Source organism: Salminus brasiliensis, chromosome 11 (assembly GCF_030463535.1).
Source record: "Salminus brasiliensis chromosome 11, fSalBra1.hap2, whole genome shotgun sequence".
Taxonomy (NCBI): domain Eukaryota; kingdom Metazoa; phylum Chordata; class Actinopteri; order Characiformes; family Bryconidae; genus Salminus; species Salminus brasiliensis.
Window position 1 is genome coordinate 31,562,674 of NC_132888.1, and position 23,675 is coordinate 31,586,348.

At 38.7% G+C, this 23,675-nt stretch overlaps 75 pseudogenes; all 75 read right to left on the reverse strand.

Moving 5' to 3' along the window:
- Positions 1 to 15: 15 nt before the first annotated feature.
- Positions 16 to 134, reverse strand: LOC140568848 (5S ribosomal RNA; annotated as a pseudogene).
- Positions 135 to 319: 185 nt separating this feature from the next.
- LOC140572769 (5S ribosomal RNA) lies at positions 320 to 438 on the reverse strand (annotated as a pseudogene).
- Positions 439 to 623: 185 nt separating this feature from the next.
- LOC140571872 (5S ribosomal RNA) lies at positions 624 to 742 on the reverse strand (annotated as a pseudogene).
- Positions 743 to 927: 185 nt separating this feature from the next.
- Positions 928 to 1,046, reverse strand: LOC140570595 (5S ribosomal RNA; annotated as a pseudogene).
- Positions 1,047 to 1,268: 222 nt separating this feature from the next.
- On the reverse strand, positions 1,269 to 1,387 carry LOC140570294 (5S ribosomal RNA; annotated as a pseudogene).
- A 185-nt stretch (positions 1,388 to 1,572) lies between these two features.
- LOC140568849 (5S ribosomal RNA) lies at positions 1,573 to 1,691 on the reverse strand (annotated as a pseudogene).
- A 185-nt stretch (positions 1,692 to 1,876) lies between these two features.
- Positions 1,877 to 1,995, reverse strand: LOC140568850 (5S ribosomal RNA; annotated as a pseudogene).
- A 222-nt stretch (positions 1,996 to 2,217) lies between these two features.
- LOC140570444 (5S ribosomal RNA) lies at positions 2,218 to 2,336 on the reverse strand (annotated as a pseudogene).
- Positions 2,337 to 2,558: 222 nt separating this feature from the next.
- On the reverse strand, positions 2,559 to 2,677 carry LOC140566198 (5S ribosomal RNA; annotated as a pseudogene).
- Positions 2,678 to 2,862: 185 nt separating this feature from the next.
- LOC140566320 (5S ribosomal RNA) lies at positions 2,863 to 2,981 on the reverse strand (annotated as a pseudogene).
- A 222-nt stretch (positions 2,982 to 3,203) lies between these two features.
- Positions 3,204 to 3,322, reverse strand: LOC140573221 (5S ribosomal RNA; annotated as a pseudogene).
- Positions 3,323 to 3,507: 185 nt separating this feature from the next.
- Positions 3,508 to 3,626, reverse strand: LOC140572166 (5S ribosomal RNA; annotated as a pseudogene).
- A 185-nt stretch (positions 3,627 to 3,811) lies between these two features.
- On the reverse strand, positions 3,812 to 3,930 carry LOC140571326 (5S ribosomal RNA; annotated as a pseudogene).
- A 182-nt stretch (positions 3,931 to 4,112) lies between these two features.
- LOC140568851 (5S ribosomal RNA) lies at positions 4,113 to 4,231 on the reverse strand (annotated as a pseudogene).
- Positions 4,232 to 4,416: 185 nt separating this feature from the next.
- LOC140570569 (5S ribosomal RNA) lies at positions 4,417 to 4,535 on the reverse strand (annotated as a pseudogene).
- Positions 4,536 to 4,720: 185 nt separating this feature from the next.
- LOC140568852 (5S ribosomal RNA) lies at positions 4,721 to 4,839 on the reverse strand (annotated as a pseudogene).
- A 259-nt stretch (positions 4,840 to 5,098) lies between these two features.
- Positions 5,099 to 5,217, reverse strand: LOC140571384 (5S ribosomal RNA; annotated as a pseudogene).
- Positions 5,218 to 5,402: 185 nt separating this feature from the next.
- On the reverse strand, positions 5,403 to 5,521 carry LOC140568854 (5S ribosomal RNA; annotated as a pseudogene).
- Positions 5,522 to 5,706: 185 nt separating this feature from the next.
- On the reverse strand, positions 5,707 to 5,825 carry LOC140571720 (5S ribosomal RNA; annotated as a pseudogene).
- Positions 5,826 to 6,010: 185 nt separating this feature from the next.
- LOC140570499 (5S ribosomal RNA) lies at positions 6,011 to 6,129 on the reverse strand (annotated as a pseudogene).
- A 185-nt stretch (positions 6,130 to 6,314) lies between these two features.
- LOC140570337 (5S ribosomal RNA) lies at positions 6,315 to 6,433 on the reverse strand (annotated as a pseudogene).
- Positions 6,434 to 6,692: 259 nt separating this feature from the next.
- LOC140570596 (5S ribosomal RNA) lies at positions 6,693 to 6,811 on the reverse strand (annotated as a pseudogene).
- A 185-nt stretch (positions 6,812 to 6,996) lies between these two features.
- On the reverse strand, positions 6,997 to 7,115 carry LOC140568855 (5S ribosomal RNA; annotated as a pseudogene).
- Positions 7,116 to 7,300: 185 nt separating this feature from the next.
- Positions 7,301 to 7,419, reverse strand: LOC140568853 (5S ribosomal RNA; annotated as a pseudogene).
- Positions 7,420 to 7,604: 185 nt separating this feature from the next.
- Positions 7,605 to 7,723, reverse strand: LOC140568856 (5S ribosomal RNA; annotated as a pseudogene).
- Positions 7,724 to 7,982: 259 nt separating this feature from the next.
- On the reverse strand, positions 7,983 to 8,101 carry LOC140570597 (5S ribosomal RNA; annotated as a pseudogene).
- Positions 8,102 to 8,286: 185 nt separating this feature from the next.
- Positions 8,287 to 8,405, reverse strand: LOC140568857 (5S ribosomal RNA; annotated as a pseudogene).
- A 185-nt stretch (positions 8,406 to 8,590) lies between these two features.
- On the reverse strand, positions 8,591 to 8,709 carry LOC140573427 (5S ribosomal RNA; annotated as a pseudogene).
- A 185-nt stretch (positions 8,710 to 8,894) lies between these two features.
- On the reverse strand, positions 8,895 to 9,013 carry LOC140566005 (5S ribosomal RNA; annotated as a pseudogene).
- Positions 9,014 to 9,198: 185 nt separating this feature from the next.
- LOC140568858 (5S ribosomal RNA) lies at positions 9,199 to 9,317 on the reverse strand (annotated as a pseudogene).
- A 259-nt stretch (positions 9,318 to 9,576) lies between these two features.
- On the reverse strand, positions 9,577 to 9,695 carry LOC140570599 (5S ribosomal RNA; annotated as a pseudogene).
- A 185-nt stretch (positions 9,696 to 9,880) lies between these two features.
- Positions 9,881 to 9,999, reverse strand: LOC140571314 (5S ribosomal RNA; annotated as a pseudogene).
- A 185-nt stretch (positions 10,000 to 10,184) lies between these two features.
- Positions 10,185 to 10,303, reverse strand: LOC140568865 (5S ribosomal RNA; annotated as a pseudogene).
- Positions 10,304 to 10,488: 185 nt separating this feature from the next.
- Positions 10,489 to 10,607, reverse strand: LOC140568859 (5S ribosomal RNA; annotated as a pseudogene).
- A 185-nt stretch (positions 10,608 to 10,792) lies between these two features.
- Positions 10,793 to 10,911, reverse strand: LOC140568877 (5S ribosomal RNA; annotated as a pseudogene).
- A 185-nt stretch (positions 10,912 to 11,096) lies between these two features.
- Positions 11,097 to 11,215, reverse strand: LOC140566017 (5S ribosomal RNA; annotated as a pseudogene).
- Positions 11,216 to 11,400: 185 nt separating this feature from the next.
- On the reverse strand, positions 11,401 to 11,519 carry LOC140570338 (5S ribosomal RNA; annotated as a pseudogene).
- Positions 11,520 to 11,704: 185 nt separating this feature from the next.
- On the reverse strand, positions 11,705 to 11,823 carry LOC140568861 (5S ribosomal RNA; annotated as a pseudogene).
- Positions 11,824 to 12,008: 185 nt separating this feature from the next.
- Positions 12,009 to 12,127, reverse strand: LOC140572633 (5S ribosomal RNA; annotated as a pseudogene).
- A 185-nt stretch (positions 12,128 to 12,312) lies between these two features.
- On the reverse strand, positions 12,313 to 12,431 carry LOC140568862 (5S ribosomal RNA; annotated as a pseudogene).
- Positions 12,432 to 12,616: 185 nt separating this feature from the next.
- On the reverse strand, positions 12,617 to 12,735 carry LOC140569952 (5S ribosomal RNA; annotated as a pseudogene).
- A 185-nt stretch (positions 12,736 to 12,920) lies between these two features.
- LOC140567712 (5S ribosomal RNA) lies at positions 12,921 to 13,039 on the reverse strand (annotated as a pseudogene).
- Positions 13,040 to 13,224: 185 nt separating this feature from the next.
- Positions 13,225 to 13,343, reverse strand: LOC140568863 (5S ribosomal RNA; annotated as a pseudogene).
- Positions 13,344 to 13,528: 185 nt separating this feature from the next.
- On the reverse strand, positions 13,529 to 13,647 carry LOC140568864 (5S ribosomal RNA; annotated as a pseudogene).
- Positions 13,648 to 13,869: 222 nt separating this feature from the next.
- LOC140566575 (5S ribosomal RNA) lies at positions 13,870 to 13,988 on the reverse strand (annotated as a pseudogene).
- Positions 13,989 to 14,173: 185 nt separating this feature from the next.
- Positions 14,174 to 14,292, reverse strand: LOC140571679 (5S ribosomal RNA; annotated as a pseudogene).
- A 222-nt stretch (positions 14,293 to 14,514) lies between these two features.
- LOC140572856 (5S ribosomal RNA) lies at positions 14,515 to 14,633 on the reverse strand (annotated as a pseudogene).
- Positions 14,634 to 14,818: 185 nt separating this feature from the next.
- Positions 14,819 to 14,937, reverse strand: LOC140570486 (5S ribosomal RNA; annotated as a pseudogene).
- A 222-nt stretch (positions 14,938 to 15,159) lies between these two features.
- LOC140567383 (5S ribosomal RNA) lies at positions 15,160 to 15,278 on the reverse strand (annotated as a pseudogene).
- Positions 15,279 to 15,500: 222 nt separating this feature from the next.
- LOC140567430 (5S ribosomal RNA) lies at positions 15,501 to 15,619 on the reverse strand (annotated as a pseudogene).
- A 185-nt stretch (positions 15,620 to 15,804) lies between these two features.
- On the reverse strand, positions 15,805 to 15,923 carry LOC140568866 (5S ribosomal RNA; annotated as a pseudogene).
- Positions 15,924 to 16,145: 222 nt separating this feature from the next.
- On the reverse strand, positions 16,146 to 16,264 carry LOC140573270 (5S ribosomal RNA; annotated as a pseudogene).
- A 185-nt stretch (positions 16,265 to 16,449) lies between these two features.
- On the reverse strand, positions 16,450 to 16,568 carry LOC140570600 (5S ribosomal RNA; annotated as a pseudogene).
- Positions 16,569 to 16,790: 222 nt separating this feature from the next.
- On the reverse strand, positions 16,791 to 16,909 carry LOC140567385 (5S ribosomal RNA; annotated as a pseudogene).
- Positions 16,910 to 17,094: 185 nt separating this feature from the next.
- LOC140571205 (5S ribosomal RNA) lies at positions 17,095 to 17,213 on the reverse strand (annotated as a pseudogene).
- A 222-nt stretch (positions 17,214 to 17,435) lies between these two features.
- LOC140572857 (5S ribosomal RNA) lies at positions 17,436 to 17,554 on the reverse strand (annotated as a pseudogene).
- Positions 17,555 to 17,776: 222 nt separating this feature from the next.
- LOC140568888 (5S ribosomal RNA) lies at positions 17,777 to 17,895 on the reverse strand (annotated as a pseudogene).
- A 185-nt stretch (positions 17,896 to 18,080) lies between these two features.
- On the reverse strand, positions 18,081 to 18,199 carry LOC140566832 (5S ribosomal RNA; annotated as a pseudogene).
- Positions 18,200 to 18,384: 185 nt separating this feature from the next.
- LOC140568900 (5S ribosomal RNA) lies at positions 18,385 to 18,503 on the reverse strand (annotated as a pseudogene).
- Positions 18,504 to 18,688: 185 nt separating this feature from the next.
- Positions 18,689 to 18,807, reverse strand: LOC140568867 (5S ribosomal RNA; annotated as a pseudogene).
- A 185-nt stretch (positions 18,808 to 18,992) lies between these two features.
- Positions 18,993 to 19,111, reverse strand: LOC140569953 (5S ribosomal RNA; annotated as a pseudogene).
- Positions 19,112 to 19,296: 185 nt separating this feature from the next.
- LOC140572123 (5S ribosomal RNA) lies at positions 19,297 to 19,415 on the reverse strand (annotated as a pseudogene).
- Positions 19,416 to 19,637: 222 nt separating this feature from the next.
- LOC140573022 (5S ribosomal RNA) lies at positions 19,638 to 19,756 on the reverse strand (annotated as a pseudogene).
- A 185-nt stretch (positions 19,757 to 19,941) lies between these two features.
- LOC140572125 (5S ribosomal RNA) lies at positions 19,942 to 20,060 on the reverse strand (annotated as a pseudogene).
- A 185-nt stretch (positions 20,061 to 20,245) lies between these two features.
- On the reverse strand, positions 20,246 to 20,364 carry LOC140571619 (5S ribosomal RNA; annotated as a pseudogene).
- A 185-nt stretch (positions 20,365 to 20,549) lies between these two features.
- LOC140566254 (5S ribosomal RNA) lies at positions 20,550 to 20,668 on the reverse strand (annotated as a pseudogene).
- A 222-nt stretch (positions 20,669 to 20,890) lies between these two features.
- LOC140568868 (5S ribosomal RNA) lies at positions 20,891 to 21,009 on the reverse strand (annotated as a pseudogene).
- A 185-nt stretch (positions 21,010 to 21,194) lies between these two features.
- On the reverse strand, positions 21,195 to 21,313 carry LOC140571407 (5S ribosomal RNA; annotated as a pseudogene).
- Positions 21,314 to 21,534: 221 nt separating this feature from the next.
- LOC140571152 (5S ribosomal RNA) lies at positions 21,535 to 21,653 on the reverse strand (annotated as a pseudogene).
- Positions 21,654 to 21,838: 185 nt separating this feature from the next.
- LOC140568031 (5S ribosomal RNA) lies at positions 21,839 to 21,957 on the reverse strand (annotated as a pseudogene).
- Positions 21,958 to 22,142: 185 nt separating this feature from the next.
- On the reverse strand, positions 22,143 to 22,261 carry LOC140566857 (5S ribosomal RNA; annotated as a pseudogene).
- A 185-nt stretch (positions 22,262 to 22,446) lies between these two features.
- On the reverse strand, positions 22,447 to 22,565 carry LOC140567327 (5S ribosomal RNA; annotated as a pseudogene).
- Positions 22,566 to 22,787: 222 nt separating this feature from the next.
- Positions 22,788 to 22,906, reverse strand: LOC140570040 (5S ribosomal RNA; annotated as a pseudogene).
- Positions 22,907 to 23,091: 185 nt separating this feature from the next.
- LOC140568869 (5S ribosomal RNA) lies at positions 23,092 to 23,210 on the reverse strand (annotated as a pseudogene).
- A 222-nt stretch (positions 23,211 to 23,432) lies between these two features.
- LOC140572828 (5S ribosomal RNA) lies at positions 23,433 to 23,551 on the reverse strand (annotated as a pseudogene).
- Positions 23,552 to 23,675: the final 124 nt, after the last annotated feature.

Below are 23,675 nucleotides of genomic sequence, written 5' to 3' on the forward strand. Positions count from 1 at the left end.
TTGCAGGATTGGAAAAGCTTACAACACCTGGTATTCCCAGACAGTCTCCCATTCAAGTACTAACCAGGCCCAACCCTAGGTAGCTTCTGAGATCAGACGAGATCAGGCATTCTAAGGGTGGAATGGCCGTAAGCAGAAGCACCTTCCAAACTAGAGGATTCAAATTTCATAGCTAAGACCATATTTGTTCAAAACCAAGCAAAAGCATTCCATTTCAACACATCAACATTTACAACACAAAAGAGTTTCAACTACAAATTTGTGCAAAAGATGTAAATAACATGGAAATGTAAGCTTTAATTGTTTGCAGGATTGGAAAAGCTTACAACACCTGGTATTCCCAGACAGTCTCCCATTCAAGTACTAACCAGGCCCAACCCTAGGTAGCTTCTGCGATCAGACGAGATCAGGCATTCTAAGGGTGGAATGGCCGTAAGCAGAAGCACCTTGCAAACTAGAGGATTCAAATTTCATAGCTAAGACCATATTTGTTCAAAACCAAGCAAAAGCATTCCATTTCAACACATCAACATTTACAACACAAAAGAGTTTCAACTACAAATTTGTGCAAAAGATGTAAATAACATGGAAATGTAAGCTTTAATTGTTTGCAGGATTGGAAAAGCTTACAACACCTGATATTCCCAGACAGTCTCCCATTCAAGTACTAACCAGGCCCAACCCTAGGTAGCTTCTGAGATCAGACGAGATCAGGCATTCTAAGGGTGGAATGGCCGCAAGCAGAAGCACCTTGCAAACTAGAGGATTCAAATTTCATAGCTAAGACCATATTTGTTCAAAACCAAGCAAAAGCATTCCATTTCAACACATCAACATTTACAACACAAAAGAGTTTCAACTACAAATTTGTGCAAAAGATGTAAATAACATGGAAATGTAAGCTTTAATTGTTTGCAGGATTGGAAAAGCTTACAACACCTGATATTCCCAGACAGTCTCCCATTCAAGTACTAACCAGGCCCAACCCTAGGTAGCTTCTGAGATCAGACGAGATCAGGCATTCTAAGGGTGGAATGGCCGTAAGCAGAAGCACCTTGCAAACTAGAGGATTCAAATTTCATAGCTAAGACCATATTTGTTCAAAACCAAGCAAAAGCATTCCATTTCAACACATCAACATTTACAACACAAAGCATTCCATTTCAACACATCAACATTTACAACACAAAAGAGTTTCATCTACAAATTTGTGCAAAAGATGTAAATAACATGGAAATGTAAGCTTTAATTGTTTGCAGGATTGGAAAAGCTTACAACACCTGGTATTCCCAGACAGTCTCCCATTCAAGTACTAACCAGGCCCAACCCTAGGTAGCTTCTGAGATCAGACGAGATCAGGCATTCTAAGGGTGGAATGACCGTAAGCAGAAGCACCTTCCAAACTAGAGGATTCAAATTTCATAGCTAAGACCATATTTGTTCAAAACCAAGCAAAAGCATTCCATTTCAACACATCAACATTTACAACACAAAAGAGTTTCAACTACAAATTTGTGCAAAAGATGTAAATAACATGGAAATGTAAGCTTTAATTGTTTGCAGGATTGGAAAAGCTTACAACACCTGGTATTCCCAGACAGTCTCCCATTCAAGTACTAACCAGGCCCAACCCTAGGTAGCTTCTGAGATCAGACGAGATCAGGCATTCTAAGGGTGGAATGGCCGTAAGCAGAAGCACCTTGCAAACTAGAGGATTCAAATTTCATAGCTAAGACCATATTTGTTCAAAACCAAGCAAAAGCATTCCATTTCAACACATCAACATTTACAACACAAAAGAGTTTCAACTACAAATTTGTGCAAAAGATGTAAATAACATGGAAATGTAAGCTTTAATTGTTTGCAGGATTGGAAAAGCTTACAACACCTGGTATTCCCAGACAGTCTCCCATTCAAGTACTAACCAGGCCCAACCCTAGGTAGCTTCTGAGATCAGACGAGATCAGGCATTCTAAGGGTGGAATGGCCGTAAGCAGAAGCACCTTGCAAACTAGAGGATTCAAATTTCATAGCTAAGACCATATTTGTTCAAAACCAAGCAAAAGCATTCCATTTCAACACATCAACATTTACAACACAAAGCATTCCATTTCAACACATCAACATTTACAACACAAAAGAGTTTCATCTACAAATTTGTGCAAAAGATGTAAATAACATGGAAATGTAAGCTTTAATTGTTTGCAGGATTGGAAAAGCTTACAACACCTGGTATTCCCAGACAGTCTCCCATTCAAGTACTAACCAGGCCCAACCCTAGGTAGCTTCTGAGATCAGACGAGATCAGGCATTCTAAGGGTGGAATGGCCATAAGCAGAAGCACCTTGCAAACTAGAGGATTCAAATTTCATAGCTAAGACCATATTTGTTCAAAACCAAGCAAAAGCATTCCATTTCAACACATCAACATTTACAACACAAAGCATTCCATTTCAACACATCAACATTTACAACACAAAAGAGTTTCATCTACAAATTTGTGCAAAAGATGTAAATAACATGGAAATGTAAGCTTTAATTGTTTGCAGGATTGGAAAAGCTTACAACACCTGGTATTCCCAGACAGTCTCCCATTCAAGTACTAACCGTGCCCAACCCTAGGTAGCTTCTGAGATCAGACGAGATCAGGCATTCTAAGGGTGGAATGGCCATAAGCAGAAGCACCTTGCAAACTAGAGGATTCAAATTTCATAGCTAAGACCATATTTGTTCAAAACCAAGCAAAAGCATTCCATTTCAACACATCAACATTTACAACACAAAAGAGTTTCAACTACAAATTTGTGCAAAAGATGTAAATAACATGGAAATGTAAGCTTTAATTGTTTGCAGGATTGGAAAAGCTTACAACACCTGATATTCCCAGACAGTCTCCCATTCAAGTACTAACCAGGCCCAACCCTAGGTAGCTTCTGAGATCAGACGAGATCAGGCATTCTAAGGGTGGAATGGCCTTAAGCAGAAGCACCTTGCAAACTAGAGGATTCAAATTTCATAGCTAAGATCATATTTGTTCAAAACCAAGCAAAAGCATTCCATTTCAACACATCAACATTTACAACACAAAGCATTCCATTTCAACACATCAACATTTACAAAACAAAAGAGTTTCATCTACAAATTTGTGCAAAAGATGTAAATAACATGGAAATGTAAGCTTTAATTGTTTGCAGGATTGGAAAAGCTTACAACACCTGGTATTCCCAGACAGTCTCACATTCAAGTACTAACCAGGCCCAACCCTAGGTAGCTTCTGAGATCAGACGAGATCAGGCATTCTAAGGGTGGAATGGCCGTAAGCAGAAGCACCTTGCAAACTAGAGGATTCAAATTTCATAGCTAAGACCATATTTGTTCAAAACCAAGCAAAAGCATTCCATTTCAACACATCAACATTTACAACACAAAAGAGTTTCAACTACAAATTTGTGCAAAAGATGTAAATAACATGGAAATGTAAGCTTTAATTGTTTGCAGGATTGGAAAAGCTTACAACACCTGGTATTCCCAGACAGTCTCCCATTCAAGTACTAACCAGGCCCAACCCTAGGTAGCTTCTGAGATCAGACAAGATCAGGCATTCTAAGGGTGGAATGGCCGTAAGCAGAAGCACCTTGCAAACTAGAGGATTCAAATTTCATAGCTAAGACCATATTTGTTCAAAACCAAGCAAAAGCATTCCATTTCAACACATCAACATTTACAACACAAAAGAGTTTCAACTACAAATTTGTGCAAAAGATGTAAATAACATGGAAATGTAAGCTTTAATTGTTTGCAGGATTGGAAAAGCTTACAACACCTGGTATTCCCAGAAAGTCTCCCATTCAAGTACTAACCAGGCCCAACCCTAGGTAGCTTCAGAGATCAGACGAGATCAGGCATTCTAAGGGTGGAATGGCCGTAAGCAGAAGCACCTTGCAAACTAGAGGATTCAAATTTCATAGCTAAGACCATATTTGTTCAAAACCAAGCAAAAGCATTCCATTTCAACACAACATTTACAACACAAAAGAGTTTCAACTACAAATTTGTGCAAAAGATGTAAATAACATGGAAATGTAAGCTTTAATTGTTTGCAGGATTGGAAAAGCTTACAACACCTGGTATTCCCAGACAGTCTCCCATTCAAGTACTAACCAGGCCCAACCCTAGGTAGCTTCTGAGATCAGACGAGATCAGGCATTCTAAGGGTGGAATGGCCGTAAGCAGAAGCACCTTGCAAACTAGAGGATTCAAATTTCATAGCTAAGACCATATTTGTTCAAAACCAAGCAAAAGCATTCCATTTCAACACATCAACATTTACAACACAAAAGAGTTTCAACTACAAATTTGTGCAAAAGATGTAAATAACATGGAAATGTAAGCTTTAATTGTTTGCAGGATTGGAAAAGCTTACAACACCTGGTATTCCCAGACAGTCTCCCATTCAAGTACTAACCAGGCCCAACCCTTGGTAACTTCTGAGATCAGACGAGATCAGGCATTCTAAGGGTGGAATGGCCGTAAGCAGAAGCACCTTGCAAACTAGAGGATTCAAATTTCATAGCTAAGACCATATTTGTTCAAAACCAAGCAAAAGCATTCCATTTCAACACATCAACATTTACAACACAAAAGAGTTTCAACTACAAATTTGTGCAAAAGATGTAAATAACATGGAAATGTAAGCTTTAATTGTTTGCAGGATTGGAAAAGCTTACAACACCTGGTATTCCCAGACAGTCTCCCATTCAAGTACTAACCAGGCCCAACCCTAGGTAGCTTCTGAGATCAGACGAGATCAGGCATTCTAAGGGTGGAATGGCCGTAAGCAGAAGCACCTTGCAAACTAGAGGATTCAAATTTCATAGCTAAGACCATATTTGTTCAAAACCAAGCAAAAGCATTCCATTTCAACACATCAACATTTACAACACAAAGCATTCCATTTCAACACATCAACATTTACAACACAAAGCATTCCATTTCAACACATCAACATTTACAACACAAAAGAGTTTCATCTACAAATTTGTGCAAAAGATGTAAATAACATGGAAATGTAAGCTTTAATTGTTTGCAGGATTGGAAAAGCTTACAACACCGGATATTCCCAGACAGTCTCCCATTCAAGTACTAACCAGGCCCAACCCTAGGTAGCTTCTGAGATCAGACGAGATCAGGCATTCTAAGGGTGGAATGGCCGTAAGCAGAAGCACCTTGCAAACTAGAGGATTCAAATTTCATAGCTAAGACCATATTTGTTCAAAACCAAGCAAAAGCATTCCATTTCAACACATCAACATTTACAACACAAAAGAGTTTCAACTACAAATTTGTGCAAAAGATGTAAATAACATGGAAATGTAAGCTTTAATTGTTTGCAGGATTGGAAAAGCTTACAACACCTGGTATTCCCAGACAGTCTCCCATTCAAGTACTAACCAGGCCCAACCCTAGGTAGCTTCTGAGATCAGACGAGATCAGGCATTCTAAGGGTGGAATGGCCGTAAGCAGAAGCACCTTGCAAACTAGAGGATTCAAATTTCATAGCTAAGACCATATTTGTTCAAAACCAAGCAAAAGCATTCCATTTCAACACATCAACATTTACAACACAAAAGAGTTTCAACTACAAATTTGTGCAAAAGATGTAAATAACATGGAAATGTAAGCTTTAATTGTTTGCAGGATTGGAAAAGCTTACAACACCTGGTACTCCCAGACAGTCTCCCATTCAAGTACTAACCAGGCCCAACCCTTGGTAGCTTCTGAGATCAGACAAGATCAGGCATTCTAAGGGTGGAATGGCCGTAAGCAGAAGCACCTTGCAAACTAGAGGATTCAAATTTCATAGCTAAGACCATATTTGTTCAAAACCAAGCAAAAGCATTCCATTTCAACACATCAACATTTACAACACAAAAGAGTTTCAACTACAAATTTGTGCAAAAGATGTAAATAACATGGAAATGTAAGCTTTAATTGTTTGCAGGATTGGAAAAGCTTACAACACCTGGTATTCCCTGAAAGTCTCCCATTCAAGTACTAACCAGGCCCAACCCTAGGTAGCTTCTGAGATCAGACGAGATCAGGCATTCTAAGGGTGGAATGGCCGTAAGCAGAAGCACCTTGCAAACTAGAGGATTCAAATTTCATAGCTAAGACCATATTTGTTCAAAACCAAGCAAAAGCATTCCATTTCAACACATCAACATTTACAACACAAAAGAGTTTCAACTACAAATTTGTGCAAAAGATGTAAATAACATGGAAATGTAAGCTTTAATTGTTTGCAGGATTGGAAAAGCTTACAACACCTGGTATTCCCAGACAGTCTCCCATTCAAGTACTAACCAGGCCCAACCCCAGGTAGCTTCTGAGATCAGACGAGATCAGGCATTCTAAGGGTGGAATGGCCGTAAGCAGAAGCACCTTGCAAACTAGAGGATTCAAATTTCATAGCTAAGACCATATTTGTTCAAAACCAAGCAAAAGCATTCCATTTCAACACATCAACATTTACAACACAAAGCATTCCATTTCAACACATCAACATTTACAACACAAAGCATTCCATTTCAACACATCAACATTTACAACACAAAAGAGTTTCATCTACAAATTTGTGCAAAAGATGTAAATAACATGGAAATGTAAGCTTTAATTGTTTGCAGGATTGGAAAAGCTTACAACACCTGATATTCCCAGACAGTCTCCCATTCAAGTACTAACCAGGCCCAACCCTAGGTAGCTTCTGAGATCAGACGAGATCAGGCATTCTAAGGGTGGAATGGCCGTAAGCAGAAGCACCTTGCAAACTAGAGGATTCAAATTTCATAGCTAAGACCATATTTGTTCAAAACCAAGCAAAAGCATTCCATTTCAACACATCAACATTTACAACACAAAAGAGTTTCAACTACAAATTTGTGCAAAAGATGTAAATAACATGGAAATGTAAGCTTTAATTGTTTGCAGGATTGGAAAAGCTTACAACACCTGGTATTCCCAGACAGTCTCCCATTCAAGTACTAACCAGGCCCAACCCTAGGTAGCTTCTGAGATCAGACGAGATCAGGCATTCTAAGGGTGGAATGGCCGTAAGCAGAAGCACCTTGCAAACTAGAGGATTCAAATTTCATAGCTAAGACCATATTTGTTCAAAAACAAGCAAAAGCATTCCATTTCAACACATCAACATTTACAACACAAAAGAGTTTCAACTACAAATTTGTGCAAAAGATGTAAATAACATGGAAATGTAAGCTTTAATTGTTTGCAGGATTGGAAAAGCTTACAACACCTGGTATTCCCAGACAGTCTCCCATTCAAGTACTAACCAGGCCCAACCCTTGGTAGCTTCTGAGATCAGACGAGATCAGGCATTCTAAGGGTGGAATGGCCGTAAGCAGAAGCACCTTGCAAACTAGAAGATTCAAATTTCATAGCTAAGACCATATTTGTTCAAAACCAAGCAAAAGCATTCCATTTCAACACATCAACATTTACAACACAAAAGAGTTTCAACTACAAATTTGTGCAAAAGATGTAAATAACATGGAAATGTAAGCTTTAATTGTTTGCAGGATTGGAAAAGCTTACAACACCTGGTATTCCCAGACAGTCTCCCATTCAAGTACTAACCAGGCCCAACCCTAGGTAGCTTCTGAGATCAGACGAGATCAGGCATTCTAAGGGTGGAATGGCCGTAAGCAGAAGCACCTTGCAAACTAGAGGATTCAAATTTCATAGCTAAGACCATATTTGTTCAAAACCAAGCAAAAGCATTCCATTTCAACACATCAACATTTACAACACAAAGCATTCCATTTCAACACATCAACATTTACAACACAAAGCATTCCATTTCAACACATCAACATTTACAACACAAAAGAGTTTCATCTACAAATTTGTGCAAAAGATGTAAATAACATGGAAATGTAAGCTTTAATTGTTTGCAGGATTGGAAAAGCTTACAACACCTGATATTCCCAGACAGTCTCCCATTCAAGTACTAACCAGGCCCAACCCTAGGTAGCTTCTGAGATCAGACGAGATCAGGCATTCTAAGGGTGGAATGGCCGTAAGCAGAAGCACCTTGCAAACTAGAGGATTCAAATTTCATAGCTAAGACCATATTTGTTCAAAACCAAGCAAAAGCATTCCATTTCAACACATCAACATTTACAACACAAAAGAGTTTCAACTACAAATTTGTGCAAAAGATGTAAATAACATGGAAATGTAAGCTTTAATTGTTTGCAGGATTGGAAAAGCTTACAACACCTGGTATTCCCAGACAGTCTCCCATTCAAGTACTAACCAGGCCCAACCCTAGGTAGCTTCTGAGATCAGACGAGATCAGGCATTCTAAGGGTGGAATGGCCGTAAGCAGAAGCACCTTGCAAACTAGAGGATTCAAATTTCATAGCTAAGACCATATTTGTTCAAAACCAAGCAAAAGCATTCCATTTCAACACATCAACATTTACAACACAAAAGAGTTTCAACTACAAATTTGTGCAAAAGATGTAAATAACATGGAAATGTAAGCTTTAATTGTTTGCAGGATTGGAAAAGCTTACAACACCTGGTACTCCCAGACAGTCTCCCATTCAAGTACTAACCAGGCCCAACCCTTGGTAGCTTCTGAGATCAGACGAGATCAGGCATTCTAAGGGTGGAATGGCCGTAAGCAGAAGCACCTTGCAAACTAGAGGATTCAAATTTCATAGCTAAGACCATATTTGTTCAAAACCAAGCAAAAGCATTCCATTTCAACACATCAACATTTACAACACAAAAGAGTTTCAACTACAAATTTGTGCAAAAGATGTAAATAACATGGAAATGTAAGCTTTAATTGTTTGCAGGATTGGAAAAGCTTACAACACCTGGTATTCCCAGAAAGTCTCCCATTCAAGTACTAACCAGGCCCAACCCTAGGTAGCTTCTGAGATCAGACGAGATCAGGCATTCTAAGGGTGGAATGGCCGTAAGCAGAAGCACCTTGCAAACTAGAGGATTCAAATTTCATAGCTAAGACCATATTTGTTCAAAACCAAGCAAAAGCATTCCATTTCAACACATCAACATTTACAACACAAAAGAGTTTCAACTACAAATTTGTGCAAAAGATGTAAATAACATGGAAATGTAAGCTTTAATTGTTTGCAGGATTGGAAAAGCTTACAACACCTGGTATTCCCAGACAGTCTCCCATTCAAGTACTAACCAGGCCCAACCCTAGGTAGCTTCTGAGATCAGACGAGATCAGGCATTCTAAGGGTGGAATGGCCGTAAGCAGAAGCACCTTGCAAACTAGAGGATTCAAATTTCATAGCTAAGACCATATTTGTTCAAAACCAAGCAAAAGCATTCCATTTCAACACATCAACATTTACAACACAAAACATTCCATTTCAACACATCAACATTTACAACACAAAGCATTCCATTTCAACACATCAACATTTACAACACAAAAGAGTTTCATCTACAAATTTGTGCAAAAGATGTAAATAACATGGAAATGTAAGCTTTAATTGTTTGCAGGATTGGAAAAGCTTACAACACCTGATATTCCCAGACAGTCTCCCATTCAAGTACTAACCAGGCCCAACCCTAGGTAGCTTCTGAGATCAGACGAGATCAGGCATTCTAAGGGTGGAATGGCCGTAAGCAGAAGCACCTTGCAAACTAGAGGATTCAAATTTCATAGCTAAGACCATATTTGTTCAAAACCAAGCAAAAGCATTCCATTTCAACACATCAACATTTACAACACAAAAGAGTTTCAACTACAAATTTGTGCAAAAGATGTAAATAACATGGAAATGTAAGCTTTAATTGTTTGCAGGATTGGAAAAGCTTACAACACCTGGTATTCCTAGACAGTCTCCCATTCAAGTACTAACCAGGCCCAACCCTAGGTAGCTTCTGAGATCAGACGAGATCAGGCATTCTAAGGGTGGAATGGCCGTAAGCAGAAGCACCTTGCAAACTAGAGGATTCAAATTTCATAGCTAAGACCATATTTGTTCAAAACCAAGCAAAAGCATTCCATTTCAACACATCAACATTTACAACACAAAAGAGTTTCAACTACAAATTTGTGCAAAAGATGTAAATAACATGGAAATGTAAGCTTTAATTGTTTGCAGGATTGGAAAAGCTTACAACACCTGGTATTCCCAGACAGTCTCCCATTCAAGTACTAACCAGGCCCAACCCTTGGTAGCTTCTGAGATCAGACGAGATCAGGCATTCTAAGGGTGGAATGGCCGTAAGCAGAAGCACCTTGCAAACTAGAGGATTCAAATTTCATAGCTAAGACCATATTTGTTCAAAAACAAGCAAAAGCATTCCATTTCAACACATCAACATTTACAACACAAAAGAGTTTCAACTACAAATTTGTGCAAAAGATGTAAATAACATGGAAATGTAAGCTTTAATTGTTTGCAGGATTGGAAAAGCTTACAACACCTGGTATTCCCAGACAGTCTCCCATTCAAGTACTAACCAGGCCCAACCCTAGGTAGCTTCTGAGATCAGACGAGATCAGGCATTCTAAGGGTGGAATGGCCGTAAGCAGAAGCACCTTGCAAACTAGAGGATTCAAATTTCATAGCTAAGACCATATTTGTTCAAAACCAAGCAAAAGCATTCCATTTCAACACATCAACATTTACAACACAAAAGAGTTTCAACTACAAATTTGTGCAAAAGATGTAAATAACATGGAAATGTAAGCTTTAATTGTTTGCAGGATTGGAAAAGCTTACAACACCTGGTATTCCCAGACAGTCTCCCATTCAAGTACTAACCAGGCCCAACCCTTGGTAGCTTCTGAGATCAGACGAGATCAGGCATTCTAAGGGTGGAATGGCCGTAAGCAGAAGCACCTTGCAAACTAGAGGATTCAAATTTCATAGCTAAGACCATATTTGTTCAAAACCAAGCAAAAGCATTCCATTTCAACACATCAACATTTACAACACAAAAGAGTTTCAACTACAAATTTGTGCAAAAGATGTAAATAACATGGAAATGTAAGCTTTAATTGTTTGCAGGATTGGAAAAGCTTACAACACCTGGTATTCCCAGAAAGTCTCCCATTCAAGTACTAACCAGGCCCAACCCTAGGTAGCTTCTGAGATCAGACGAGATCAGGCATTCTAAGGGTGGAATGGCCGTAAGCAGAAGCACCTTGCAAACTAGAGGATTCAAATTTCATAGCTAAGACCATATTTGTTCAAAACCAAGCAAAAGCATTCCATTTCAACACATCAACATTTACAACACAAAAGAGTTTCAACTACAAATTTGTGCAAAAGATGTAAATAACATGGAAATGTAAGCTTTAATTGTTTGCAGGATTGGAAAAGCTTACAACACCTGGTATTCCCAGACAGTCTCCCATTCAAGTACTAACCAGGCCCAACCCCAGGTAGCTTCTGAGATCAGACGAGATCAGGCATTCTAAGGGTGGAATGGCCGTAAGCAGAAGCACCTTGCAAACTAGAGGATTCAAATTTCATAGCTAAGACCATATTTGTTCAAAACCAAGCAAAAGCATTCCATTTCAACACATCAACATTTACAACACAAAAGAGTTTCAACTACAAATTTGTGCAAAAGATGTAAATAACATGGAAATGTAAGCTTTAATTGTTTGCAGGATTGGAAAAGCTTACAACACCTGGTATTCCCAGACAGTCTCCCATTCAAGTACTAACCAGGCCCAACCCTAGGTAGCTTCTGAGATCAGACGAGATCAGGCATTCTAAGGGTGGAATGGCCGTAAGCAGAAGCACCTTGCAAACTAGAGGATTCAAATTTCATAGCTAAGACCATATTTGTTCAAAACCAAGCAAAAGCATTCCATTTCAACACATCAACATTTACAACACAAAAGAGTTTCAACTACAAATTTGTGCAAAAGATGTAAATAACATGGAAATGTAAGCTTTAATTGTTTGCAGGATTGGAAAAGCTTACAACACCTGGTATTCCCAGACAGTCTCCCATTCAAGTACTAACCAGGCCCAACCCTTGGTAGCTTCTGAGATCAGACGAGATGAGGCATTCTAAGGGTGGAATGGCCGTAAGCAGAAGCACCTTGCAAACTAGAGGATTCAAATTTCATAGCTAAGACCATATTTGTTCAAAACCAAGCAAAAGCATTCCATTTCAACACATCAACATTTACAACACAAAAGAGTTTCAACTACAAATTTGTGCAAAAGATGTAAATAACATGGAAATGTAAGCTTTAATTGTTTGCAGGATTGGAAAAGCTTACAACACCTGGTATTCCCAGACAGTCTCCCATTCAAGTACTAACCAGGCCCAACCCTAGGTAGCTTCTGAGATCAGACGAGATCAGGCATTCTAAGGGTGGAATGGCCGTAAGCAGAAGCACCTTGCAAACTAGAGGATTCAAATTTCATAGCTAAGACCATATTTGTTCAAAACCAAGCAAAAGCATTCCATTTCAACACATCAACATTTACAACACAAAAGAGTTTCAACTACAAATTTGTGCAAAAGATGTAAATAACATGGAAATGTAAGCTTTAATTGTTTGCAGGATTGGAAAAGCTTACAACACCTGGTATTCCCAGACAGTCTCCCATTCAAGTACTAACCAGGCCCAACCCTAGGTAGCTTCTGAGATCAGACGAGATCAGGAATTCTAAGGGTGGAATGGCCGTAAGCAGAAGCACCTTGCAAACTAGAGGATTCAAATTTCATAGCTAAGACCATATTTGTTCAAAACCAAGCAAAAGCATTCCATTTCAACACATCAACATTTACAACACAAAAGAGTTTCAACTACAAATTTGTGCAAAAGATGTAAATAACATGGAAATGTAAGCTTTAATTGTTTGCAGGATTGGAAAAGCTTACAACACCTGGTATTCCCAGACAGTCTCGCATTCAAGTACTAACCGTGCCCAACCCTAGGTAGCTTCTGAGATCAGACGAGATCAGGCATTCTAAGGGTGGAATGGCCGTAAGCAGAAGCACCTTGCAAACTAGAGGATTCAAATTTCATAGCTAAGACCATATTTGTTCAAAACCAAGCAAAAGCATTCCATTTCAACACATCAACATTTACAACACAAAAGAGTTTCAACTACAAATTTGTGCAAAAGATGTAAATAACATGGAAATGTAAGCTTTAATTGTTTGCAGGATTGGAAAAGCTTACAACACCTGGTATTCCCAGACAGTCTCCCATTCAAGTACTAACCAGGCCCAACCCTAGGTAGCTTCTGAGATCAGACGAGATCAGGCATTCTAAGGGTGGAATGGCCGTAAGCAGAAGCACCTTGCAAACTAGAGGATTCAAATTTCATAGCTAAGACCATATTTGTTCAAAACCAAGCAAAAGCATTCCATTTCAACACATCAACATTTACAACACAAAAGAGTTTCAACTACAAATTTGTGCAAAAGATGTAAATAACATGGAAATGTAAGCTTTAATTGTTTGCAGGATTGGAAAAGCTTACAACACCTGGTATTCCCAGACAGTCTCCCATTCAAGTACTAACCAGGCCCAACCCTAGGTAGCTTCTGAGATCAGACGAGATCAGGCATTCTAAGGGTGGAATGGCCGTAAGCAGAAGCACCTTGCAAACTAGAGGATTCAAATTTCATAGCTAAGACCATATTTGTTCAAAACCAAGCAAAAGCATTCCATTTCAACACATCAACATTTACAATACAAAGCATTCCATTTCAACACATCAACATTTACAACACAAAAGAGTTTCATCTACAAATTTGTGCAAAAGATGTAAATAACATGGAAATGTAAGCTTTAATTGTTTGCAGGATTGGAAAAGCTTACAACACCTGGTATTCCCAGACAGTCTCCCATTCAAGTACTAACCGTGCCCAACCCTAGGTAGCTTCTGAGATCAGACGAGATCAGGCATTCTAAGGATGGAATGGCCGTAAGCAGAAGCACCTTGCAAACTAGAGGATTCAAATTTCATAGCTAAGACCATATTTGTTCAAAACCAAGCAAAAGCATTCCATTTCAACACATCAACATTTACAACACAAAAGAGTTTCAACTACAAATTTGTGCAAAAGATGTAAATAACATGGAAATGTAAGCTTTAATTGTTTGCAGGATTGGAAAAGCTTACAACACCTGGTATTCCCAGACAGTCTCCCATTCAAATACTAACCAGGCCCAACCCTAGGTAGCTTCTGAGATCAGACGAGATCAGGCATTCTAAGGGTGGAATGGCCGTAAGCAGAAGCACCTTGCAAACTAGAGGATTCAAATTTCATAGCTAAGACCATATTTGTTCAAAACCAAGCAAAAGCATTCCATTTCAACACATCAACATTTACAATACAAAGCATTCCATTTCAACACATCAACATTTACAACACAAAAGAGTTTCATCTACAAATTTGTGCAAAAGATGTAAATAACATGGAAATGTAAGCTTTAATTGTTTGCAGGATTGGAAAAGCTTACAACACCTGGTATTCCCAGACAGTCTCCCATTCAAGTACTAACCGTGCCCAACCCTAGGTAGCTTCTGAGATCAGACGAGATCAGGCATTCTAAGGGTGGAATGGCCGTAAGCAGAAGCACCTTGCAAACTAGAGGATTCAAATTTCATAGCTAAGACCATATTTGTTCAAAACCAAGCAAAAGCATTCCATTTCAACACATCAACATTTACAACACAAAAGAGTTTCAACTACAAATTTGTGCAAAAGATGTAAATAACATGGAAATGTAACCTTTAATTGTTTGCAGGATTGGAAAAGCTTACAACACCTGGTATTCCCAGACAGTCTCCCAATCAAGTACTAACCAGGCCCAACCCTAGGTAGCTTCTGAGATCAGACGAGATCAGGCATTCTAAGGGTGGAATGGCCGTAAGCAGAAGCACCTTGCAAACTAGAGGATTCAAATTTCATAGCTAAGACCATATTTGTTCAAAACCAAGCAAAAGCATTCCATTTCAACACATCAACATTTACAATACAAAGCATTCCATTTCAACACATCAACATTTACAACACAAAAGAGTTTCAACTACAAATTTGTGCAAAAGATGTAAATAACATGGAAATGTAAGCTTTAATTGTTTGCAGGATTGGAAAAGCTTACAACACCTGATATTCCCAGACAGTCTCCCATTCAATTACTAACCAGGCCCAACCCTAGGTAGCTTCTGAGATCAGTCGAGATCAGGCATTCTAAGGGTGGAATGGCCGTAAGCAGAAGCACCTTGCAAACTAGAGGATTCAAATTTCATAGCTAAGACCATATTTGTTCAAAACCAAGCAAAAGCATTCCATTTCAACACATCAACATTTACAACACAAAGCATTCCATTTCAACACATCAACATTTACAACACAAAAGAGTTTCATCTACAAATTTGTGCAAAAGATGTAAATAACATGGAAATGTAAGCTTTAATTGTTTGCAGGATTGGAAAAGCTTACAACACCTGGTATTCCCAGACAGTCTCCCATTCAAGTACGAACCAGGCCCAACCCTAGGTAGCTTCTGAGATAAGACGAGATCAGGCATTCTAAGGGTGGAATGGCCGTAAGCAGAAGCACCTTGCAAACTAGAGGATTCAAATTTCATAGCTAAGACCATATTTGTTCAAAACCAAGCAAAAGCATTCCATTTCAACACATCAACATTTACAACACAAAAGAGTTTCAACTACAAATTTGTGCAAAAGATGTAAATAACATGGAAATGTAAGCTTTAATTGTTTGCAGGATTGGAAAAGCTTACAACACCTGGTATTCCCAGACAGTCTCCCATTCAAGTACTAACCAGGCCCAACCCTAGGTAGCTTCTGAGATCAGACGAGATCAGGCATTCTAAGGGTGGAATGGCCGTAAGCAGAAGCACCTTGCAAACTAGAGGATTCAAATTTCATAGCTAAGACCATATTTGTTCAAAACCAAGCAAAAGCATTCCATTTCAACACATCAACATTTACAATACAAAGCATTCCATTTCAACACATCAACATTTACAACACAAAAGAGTTTCATCTACAAATTTGTGCAAAAGATGTAAATAACATGGAAATGTAAGCTTTAATTGTTTGCAGGATTGGAAAAGCTTACAACACCTGGTATTCCCAGACAGTCGCCCATTCAAGTACTAACCGTGCCCAACCCTAGGTAGCTTCTGAGATCAGACGAGATCAGGCATTCTAAGGGTGGAATGGCCGTAAGCAGAAGCACCTTGCAAACTAGAGGATTCAAATTTCATAGCTAAGACCATATTTGTTCAAAACCAAGCAAAAGCATTCCATTTCAACACATCAACATTTACAACACAAAAGAGTTTCAACTACAAATTTGTGCAAAAGATGTAAATAACATGGAAATGTAAGCTTTAATTGTTTGCAGGATTGGAAAAGCTTACAACACCTGATATTCCCAGACAGTCTCCCATTCAAGTACTAACCAGGCCCAACCCTAGGTAGCTTCTGAGATCAGACGAGATCAGGCATTCTAAGGGTGGAATGGCCGTAAGCAGAAGCACCTTGCAAACTAGAGGATTCAAATTTCATAGCTAAGACCATATTTGTTCAAAACCAAGCAAAAGCATTCCATTTCAACACATCAACATTTACAATACAAAGCATTCCATTTCAACACATCAACATTTACAACACAAAAGAGTTTCAACTACAAATTTGTGCAAAAGATGTAAATAACATGGAAATGTAAGCTTTAATTGTTTGCAGGATTGGAAAAGCTTACAACACCTGATATTCCCAGACAGTCTCCCATTCAATTACTAACCAGGCCCAACCCTAGGTAGCTTCTGAGATCAGTCGAGATCAGGCATTCTAAGGGTGGAATGGCCGTAAGCAGAAGCACCTTGCAAACTAGAGGATTCAAATTTCATAGCTAAGACCATATTTGTTCAAAACCAAGCAAAAGCATTCCATTTCAACACATCAACATTTACAACACAAAAGAGTTTCAACTACAAATTTGTGCAAAAGATGTAAATAACATGGAAATGTAAGCTTTAATTGTTTGCAGGATTGGAAAAGCTTACAACACCTGGTATTCCCAGACAGTCTCCCATTCAAGTACTAACCAGGCCCAACCCTAGGTAGCTTCTGAGATCAGACGAGATCAGGCATTCTAAGGATGGAATGGCCGTAAGCAGAAGCACCTTGCAAACTAGAGGATTCAAATTTCATAGCTAAGACCATATTTGTTCAAAACCAAGCAAAAGCATTCCATTTCAACACATCAACATTTACAATACAAAGCATTCCATTTCAACACATCAACATTTACAACACAAAAGAGTTTCATCTACAAATTTGTGCAAAAGATGTAAATAACATGGAAATGTAAGCTTTAATTGTTTGCAGGATTGGAAAAGCTTACAACACCTGGTATTCCCAGACAGTCTCCCATTCAAGTACTAACCGTGCCCAACCCTAGGTAGCTTCTGAGATCAGACGAGATCAGGCATTCTAAGGGTGGAATGGCCGTAAGCAGAAGCACCTTGCAAACTAGAGGATTCAAATTTCATAGCTAAGACCATATTTGTTCAAAACCAAGCAAAAGCATTCCATTTCAACACATCAACATTTACAACACAAAGCATTCCATTTCAACACATCAACATTTACAACACAAAAGAGTTTCAACTACAAATTTGTGCAAAAGATGTAAATAACATGGAAATGTAAGCTTTAATTGTTTGCAGGATTGGAAAAGCTTACAACACCTGGTATTCCCAGACAGTCTCCCATTCAAGTACTAACCAGGCCCAACCCTTGGTAGCTTCTGAGATCAGACGAGATCAGGCATTCTAAGGGTGGAATGGCCGTAAGCAGAAGCACCTTGCAAACTAGAGGATTCAAATTTCATAGCTAAGACCATATTTGTTCAAAACCAAGCAAAAGCATTCCATTTCAACACATCAACATTTACAACACAAAAGAGTTTCAACTACAAATTTGTGCAAAAGATGTAAATAACATGGAAATGTAAGCTTTAATTGTTTGCAGGATTGGAAAAGCTTACAACACCTGGTATTCCCAGACAGTCTCCCATTCAAGTACTAACCAGGCCCAACCTTAGGCAGCTTCTGAGATCAGACGAGATCAGGCATTCTAAGGGTGGAATGGCCGTAAGCAGAAGCACCTTGCAAACTAGAGGATTCAAATTTCATAGCTAAGACCATATTTGTTCAAAACCAAGCAAAAGCATTCCATTTCAACACATCAACATTTACAACACAAAAGAGTTTCAACTACAAATTTGTGCAAAAGATGTAAATAACATGGAAATGTAAGCTTTAATTGTTTGCAGGATTGGAAAAGCTTACAACACCTGGTATTCCCAGACAGTCTCCCATTCAAGTACTAACCAGGCCCAACCCTTGGTAGCTTCTGAGATCAGACGAGATCAGGCATTCTAAGGGTGGAATGGCCGTAAGCAGAAGCACCTTGCAAACTAGAGGATTCAAATTTCATAGCTAAGACCATATTTGTTCAAAACCAAGCAAAAGCATTCCATTTCAACACATCAACATTTACAACACAAAAGAGTTTCAACTACAAATTTGTGCAAAAGATGTAAATAACATGGAAATGTAAGCTTTAATTGTTTGCAGGATTGGAAAAGCTTACAACACCTGGTATTCCCAGACAGTCTCCCATTCAAGTACTAACCAGGCCCAACCCTAGGTAGCTTCTGAGATCAGACGAGATCAGGCATTCTAAGGGTGGAATGGCCGTAAGCAGAAGCACCTTGCAAACTAGAGGATTCAAATTTCATAGCTAAGACCATATTTGTTCAAAACCAAGCAAAAGCATTCCATTTCAACACATCAACATTTACAACACAAAAGAGTTTCAACTACAAATTTGTGCAAAAGATGTAAATAACATGGAAATGTAAGCTTTAATTGTTTGCAGGATTGGAAAAGCTTACAACACCTGGTATTCCCAGACAGTCTCCCATTCAAGTACTAACCAGGCCCAACCCTAGGTAGCTTCTGAGATCAGACGAGATCAGGAATTCTAAGGGTGGAATGGCCGTAAGCAGAAGCACCTTGCAAACTAGAGGATTCAAATTTCATAGCTAAGACCATATTTGTTCAAAACCAAGCAAAAGCATTCCATTTCAACACATCAACATTTACAACACAAAAGAGTTTCAACTACAAATTTGTGCAAAAGATGTAAATAACATGGAAATGTAAGCTTTAATTGTTTGCAGGATTGGAAAAGCTTACAACACCTGGTATTCCCAGACAGTCTCCCATTCAAGTACTAACCAGGCCCAACCCTAGGTAGCTTCGGAGATCAGACGAGATCAGGCATTCTAAGGGTGGAATGGCCGTAAGCAGAAGCACCTTGCAAACTAGAGGATTCAAATTTCATAGCTAAGACCATATTTGTTCAAAACCAAGCAAAAGCATTCCATTTCAACACATCAACATTTCCAACACAAAGCATTCCATTTCAACACATCAACATTTACAACACAAAAGAGTTTCAACTACAAATTTGTGCAAAAGATGTAAATAACATGGAAATGTAAGCTTTAATTGTTTGCAGGATTGGAAAAGCTTACAACACCTGGTATTCCCAGACAGTCTCCCATTCAAGTACTAACCAGGCCCAACCCTAGGTAGCTTCTGAGATCAGACGAGAGCAGGCATTCTAAGGGTGGAATGGCCGTAAGCAGAAGCACCTTCCAAACTAGAGGATTCAAATTTCATAGCTAAGACCATATTTGTTCAAAACCAAGCAAAAGCATTCCATTTCAACACATCAACATTTACAACACAAAAGAGTTTCAACTACAAATTTGTGCAAAAGATGTAAATAACATGGAAATGTAAGCTTTAATTGTTTGCAGGATTGGAAAAGCTTACAACACCTGGTATTCCCAGACAGTCTCCCATTCAAGTACTAACCAGGCCCAACCCTAGGTAGCTTCGGAGATCAGACGAGATCAGGCATTCTAAGGGTGGAATGGCCGTAAGCAGAAGCACCTTGCAAACTAGAGGATTCAAATTTCATAGCTAAGACCATATTTGTTCAAAACCAAGCAAAAGCATTCCATTTCAACACATCAACATTTACAACACAAAAGAGTTTCAACTACAAATTTGTGCAAAAGATGTAAATAACATGGAAATGTAAGCTTTAATTGTTTGCAGGATTGGAAAAGCTTACAACACCTGGTATTCCCAGACAGTCTCCCATTCAAGTACTAACCAGGCCCAACCCTAGGTAGCTTCTGAGATCAGACGAGTTCAGGAATTCTAAGGGTGGAATGGCCGTAAGCAGAAGCACCTTGCAAACTAGAGGATTCAAATTTCATAGCTAAGACCATATTTGTTCAAAACCAAGCAAAAGCATTCCATTTCAACACATCAACATTTACAACACAAAAGAGTTTCAACTACAAATTTGTGCAAAAGATGTAAATAACATGGAAATGTAAGCTTTAATTGTTTGCAGGATTGGAAAAGCTTACAACACCTGGTATTCCCAGACAGTCTCCCATTCAAGTACGAAGCAGGCCCAACCCTAGGTAGCTTCTGAGATCAGACGAGATCAGGCATTCTAAGGGTGGAATGGCCGTAAGCAGAAGCACCTTGCAAACTAGAGGATTCAAATTTCATAGCTAAGACCATATTTGTTCAAAACCAAGCAAAAGCATTCCATTTCAACACATCAACATTTACAATACAAAGCATTCCATTTCAACACATCAACATTTACAACACAAAAGAGTTTCATCTACAAATTTGTGCAAAAGATGTAAATAACATGGAAATGTAAGCTTTAATTGTTTGCAGGATTGGAAAAGCTTACAACACCTGGTATTCCCAGACAGTCTCCCATTCAAGTACTAACCAGGCCCAACCCTAGGTAGCTTCTGAGATCAGACGAGATCAGGCATTCTAAGGGTGGAATGGCCGTAAGCAGAAGCACCTTGCAAACTAGAGGATTCAAATTTCATAGCTAAGACCATATTTGTTCAAAACCAAGCAAAAGCATTCCATTTCAACACATCAACATTTACAACACAAAAAAGTTTCAACTACAAATTTGTGCAAAAGATGTAAATAACATGGAAATGTAAGCTTTAATTGTTTGCAGGATTGGAAAAGCTTACAACACCTGATATTCCCAGACAGTCTCCCATTCAAGTACTAACCAGGCCCAACCCTAGGTAGCTTCTGAGATCAGACGAGATCAGGCATTCTAAGGGTGGAATGACCGTAAGCAGAAGCACCTTGCAAACTAGAGGATTCAAATTTCATAGCTAAGACCATATTTGTTCAAAACCAAGCAAAAGCATTCCATTTCAACACATCAACATTTACAACACAAAGCATTCCATTTCAACACATCAACATTTACAACACAAAAGAGTTTCAACTACAAATTTGTGCAAAAGATGTAAATAACATGGAAATGTAAGCTTTAATTGTTTGCAGGATTGGAAAACTTACAACACCTGGTATTCCCAGACAGTCTCCCATTCAAGTACTAACCAGGCCCAACCCTAGGTAGCTTCTGAGATCAGACGAGATCAGGCATTCTAAGGGTGGAATGGCCGTAAGCAGAAGCACCTTCCAAACTAGAGGATTCAAATTTCATAGCTAAGACCATATTTGTTCAAAACCAAGCAAAAGCATTCCATTTCAACACATCAACATTTACAACACAAAAGAGTTTCAACTACAAATTTGAGCAAAAGATGTAAATAACATGGAAATGTAAGATTTAATTGTTTGCAGGATTGGAAAAGCTTACAACACCTGGTATTCCCAGACAGTCTCCCATTCAAGTACTAACCAGGCCCAACCCTTGGTAGTTTCTGAGATGAGACAAGATCAGGCATTCTAAGGACGGAATGGCCGCAAGCAGAAGCACCTTGCAAACTAGAGGATTCAAATTTCATAGCTAAGACCATATTTGTTCAAAACCAAGCAAAAGCATTCCATTTCAACACATCAACATTTACAACACAAAAGAGTTTCAACTACAAATTTGTGCAAAAGATGTAAATAACATGGAAATGTAAGCTTTAATTGTTTGCAGGATTGGAAAAGCTTACAACACCTGGTATTCCCAGACAGTCTCCCATTCAAGTACTAACCAGGCCCAACCCTTGGTAGCTTCTGAGACCAGACAAGATCAGGCATTCTAAGGATGGAATGGCCGCAAGCAGAAGCACCTTGCAAACTAGAGGATTCAAATTTCATAGCTAAGACCATATTTGTTCAAAACCAAGCAAAAACATTCCATTTCAACACATCAACATTTACAACACAAAAGAGTTTCAACTACAAATTTGTGCAAAAGATGTAAAAAACATGGAAATGTAAGCTTTAATTGTTTGCAGGATTGGAAAAGCTTACAACACCTGGTATTCCCAGACAGTCTCCCATTCAAGTACTAACCAGGCCCAACCCTAAGTAGCTTCTGAGATCAGACGAGATCAGGCATTCTAAGGGTGGAATGGCCGTAAGCAGAAGCACCTTGCAAACTAGAGGATTCAAATTTCATAGCTAAGACCATATTTGTTCAAAACCAAGCAAAAGCATTCCATTTCAACACATCAACATTTACAACACAAAGCATTCCATTTCAACACATCAACATTTACAACACAAAAGAGTTTCATCTACAAATTTGTGCAAAAGATGTAAATAACATGGAAATGTAAGCTTTAATTGTTTGCAGGATTGGAAAAGCTTACAACACCTGGTATTCCCAGACAGTCTCCCATTCAAGTACTAACCAGGCCCAACCCTAGGTAGCTTCTGAGATCAGACGAGATCAGGCATTCTAAGGGTGGAATGGCTGTAAGCAGAAGCACCTTCCAAACTAGAGGATTCAAATTTCATAGCTAAGACCATATTTGTTCAAAACCAAGCAAAAGCATTCCATTTCAACACATCAACATTTACAACACAAAAGAGTTTCAACTACAAATTTGTGCAAAAGATGTAAATAACATGGAAATGTAAGCTTTAATTGTTTGCAGGATTGGAAAAGCTTACAACACCTGGTATTCCCAGACAGTCTCCCATTCAAGTACTAACCAGGCCCAACCCTAGGTAGCTTCTGAGATCAGACGAGATCAGGCATTCTAAGGGTGGAATGGCCGTAAGCAGAAGCACCTTGCAAACTAGAGGATTCAAATTTCATAGCTAAGACCATATTTGTTCAAAACCAAGCAAAAGCATTCAATTTCAACACATCAACATTTACAACACAAAGCATTCCATTTCAACACATCAACATTTACAACACAAAAGAGTTTCAACTACAAATTTGTGCAAAAGATGTAAATAACATGGAAATGTAAGCTTTAATTGTTTGCAGGATTGGAAAAGCTTACAACACCTGGTATTCCCAGACAGTCTCCCATTCAAGTACTAACCAGGCCAAACCCTAGGTAGCTTCTGAGATCAGACGAGATCAGGCATTCTAAGGGTGGAATGGCCGTAAGCAGAAGCACCTTGCAAACCTTGAGGATTCAAATTTCATAGCTAAGACCATATTTGTTCAAAACCAAGCAAAAGCATTCCATTTCAACACATCAACATTTACAACACAAAAGAGTTTCAACTACAA